We start from the raw sequence: 3,728 nt of genomic DNA on the forward strand, positions 1-3,728 counted from the left end.
CCTGCCTCAGGGCCTTTGTACAGGCTGCTCCCCCTTCCTCTACCTTTCCCTGGGAAAATTCCTCTTTATCCTTCAGGTCTCTGCCTCAGAGAGGCTACCTGCAATCTCCTGCTCTTTTCTCTTATGACACCCTGTTCTCTTCCTCCACTGCACTCACCCCAATACAGGATTGTTCATTTATGTGTTCATTTGTTTACTGGCTATCTCCCCCACAAGGCTCTCAGCTCTCTGAAAGCGGGAATCATGTGTGTTTTGTTCATCACTGTTTACAATGTATACCAAGTGCCTCACACATAGTAGGCATCAAAAAATAATTACTAAAAGTATGGATGAACGTTAAAAACAAGGGGGAAAAAGGCAGTTAGAACTTTCCCCATGCTAACTGTCTTCTAAATGAAATCATCATCAAATCATATCACGAAAAACAGGAGGGAACATCTTTCACATCGATGGAACTGTGACTTTGAGCCACCCTCCCCCTTCTTAGTCACTCCGTTCCCCTGCTGTGAACAGGTTGGGGTAATTTATCTCAGAACCCGCAGATCCCCATCCTGGACGTGAGCTATCAGGTTCCTACACTGGGTGGGAGGGCTTCCAGTAACGCCCAATGTCATCTTTAGGGGGAATCCCAAGAAAAGAAAAACTTTGGGAGTAACAGCATTGCTCAAATTTTCTAGTCTGTTACAAAAAGCCGAAATGTGCTTAGGAAACCCAGAGGTATAAGTGCAAACACTGATGGCTCAGATTTGTGAATTCGAGACCTCTAGGCTCATCTGTCACCTCTATGCCTCCACCTCTCCCAGAAAAACAACTGTCTAGCCCTCCTTCATCACCTGAATTTCTTTTGACAGCCTGTCACTCTTACTATACTTACAGTTCTTCAAAATGTCTAACCTTTATCAGTATCCAGATCTTTTCACATGCAACCAAATTTCCTCTTGAATCTTCAAGAAATATGAGAAAATGACCCTCCATCAGTCTCTCTTCATATCTGGAAGGCTATCACAGTATCAAGTTTCATCCTATTTAGTTACACAATGGCCTTCCAGGCACCAGCCTGAATATTTATTTTAATCTGTCTTTAAGAGATTATTTCCCCCATTTTTATTGCTCTTAGTGTCCTAAAAAGATGTTTTGGGGCTTCCCTGGTGGCGTAGTGGTTGAGAGTCCGCCTGCCGATGCAGGGGACGTGGGTTCGTGCCCCCATCCGGGAAGGTCCCACATGCCGCGGAGCGGCTGGGCCCGTGAGCCATGGCCGCTGAGCCTGCGCGTCCGGAGCCTGTGCTCCGCAACGGGAGAGGCCACAACAGTGAGAGGCCCGTGTACCACAAAAAGAAAATTGTTTTGGTTTGTTTTCAATCTAGGACCCCAAACTACATGAGACCGGACAGCAGAGAAATCCACATGCTAGCCACCTGATTCTGCCTCCTCTCAGATTCACGTCTGTTTTATGATCACGGGACTTAACTGATTCCCATTTAACCGGGGCCCAGCTGAGACTCCAGATAAGTACGCACGAGTCGGCCCTCTGTATCCACAGGTTCCACATGTTGGATTCAACCAACCTCAGATCAAAAATATTCGGAAAAAAAAAAAAAATTCCAGAAAGTTCCAAAAAGCAAAACTTGGATTCATGCATTGGCAACAATTTATATAGCATTTACATTATATTTACAACTATTTACATGGCATTTACATCGCATTAGGTATTATAACTAAGCTAGAGATTATTTAAAGTATACAGGAGGATGTGCAGAGGTTATATGCAAATATTAAGCCATTTTATATAAGGGACTTCAGCATTCGCAGATTTTGTTATCCCGGGGGTGGGGGGGAGGGGGGGAGGTCCTGGAACCAATCACCCTCGGATATGAGGGACAGTTGTATAAGTGCAAAATCAATTCATTTCCATTTTTTCTTAACTAAAGGGGCCAAACACTCTTCCCTGTTAAATGGATCCTATCTATATGTCAGCCTCTGTTTAGTGCTTTAAAGATATGTATCATCACACTAAATTTGAGGTCTGCAAAATCTGAGTCATTACAAAAAGCATATTCTCTTGACTCCAAATATATGATATATGGGGGCTTATTAAGAGAACAAATGAAAATATCAGCACAGTTAGCTCTTAATGCCTTGAGTTTTAGCTTCTGGACCCATGGGGGAAAAAAATCATACTCTAGAGGAGCAACTGTTCTCTGTAGAGATGAACAAACATGCACACATTAACACACACATACAAAACTACAGACCAAGATTTGAGCTTTTGTTTTGGTTTTGGTTTTAATGTCTAAGGTGGAGTCAAACCATTAATAGCTAGTTCAAATGATCTTCCTAGCCCAACCAGTTTCTTTCCGTTGAATTCCCACCTCTCAGTGTATATCTCATGCTCCAAATCACAGCTACCTTGGGCACCCAAGTGATGTACCAGGACATCAGACAGGCTTAGTTTAACTGGGTTTCCCCAGCACCTTGGAAAGTCCCAGGAAGTGACAGGTGGAAAGCTTGCAATTTCACCTACTGCTAGCAGAGCAAAGAAGGCTTCATTTGCAGTTATTAAAAATCTATCAACTAAAAAAAAAAATAAAAAATCTATCAACTAAGTACCATTTTCCTATAAGCTGATACTCTAAGTGGTCACAAGCTCATATGATAGAGACAGGAGTAATCATCTAAGTTTAGAATTACATCAGAGAGGATGAGAAAAATGGAGATGCGGAGACTGTACCCTTCCTGAAATAGGGAACTTGAGGAGGTTTTCATTCCTCCCAAAGCAGTAACAGAACCTTCTGAATCTATACACGGGGCTCCATTAATCCAGCAACCTGGAAACATCTTATAAACATCAATTAAGTCTGGCCACAAGCTCCATTTATACATAGGGCAACTTGGATGTTTAGAGACCGAGCAGCCTGAAGCCCAGCAACGAGTCAGGGCGAGAGTGGGCACCAGACCCAGGAATCTGGAATCCCCATCTCTGGCAGGGAGATGCTATCTATCTTTCAAGGGAATAAAACGTTCACAGAAGAAACAGATGGCAGAGACAGAAGATAATATCCACACATCTTGGGATGGGACAAGACAAAGGACGGCCAATGGTGCCTAGTTGAAGCTGGAAAGGAAGCCAACCCAAGGCCCCAAATGTCATTTAATCAAATGGAAAATTAGCATTGCTTCAGCCCCAGCTCAGCAAAGACGCTGCTGCTCACCTTATGGCTTGTAAGTTGATGCCACAAAGATACCCCATCCATCCTCACCTCAAAGCTCTCTCTTTTTATCTGATTTGAGTTCAGAAATGCCTGTTCATCTTTGGCCAGATAAGAGAAGCAGGTATTACAGCTGCAAGCACCCTACAAAAAGGGGAGTCTGGTAACTTCAAATCCTCTGGCTTTTCCTGTCTCCTTCACAAGGGAAAGCTGAAATACCGTTTATATCTAAAACACACAACATGAATCAGAGTGCTTCGTAAACCACAGGAGTTGGGTGATAACATGACTGCCTTGCATATTTAAGGTCCAGCAAAGTAACCAATTAAGCTAAGCGAGGCTAGTTGTCGGTACACTAGATGAGCATAATCAAATGTTCCCTTCCAAACACCTGCGAAACAGAACAAATAAATCGGTAACACTTTGGAGTACACAGGGCTTCACCCTGCTTTCCCTGCGGGACTCTGATACCCTAAAAGAGAAGTCTTGGGGGCGGGGGGGGGGGGCTGCCGGGGCATAACG

General features: G+C 43.8%; 1 protein-coding gene across 2 annotated transcripts in view; it reads right to left on the minus strand.

Annotated features, from left to right (window-relative positions):
• RAB11FIP1 (RAB11 family interacting protein 1) overlaps nt 1–3,728 on the minus strand; it is a 26,988-nt gene that overhangs the window by 22,031 nt on the left and 1,229 nt on the right. The gene's annotated exons all lie outside the window — the stretch shown is intronic.

The sequence above is a fragment of the Lipotes vexillifer genome, unplaced genomic scaffold, assembly GCF_000442215.2.
Source record: "Lipotes vexillifer unplaced genomic scaffold, Lipotes_vexillifer_v1.1 scaffold1166, whole genome shotgun sequence".
Classification (NCBI taxonomy): domain Eukaryota; kingdom Metazoa; phylum Chordata; class Mammalia; order Artiodactyla; family Lipotidae; genus Lipotes; species Lipotes vexillifer.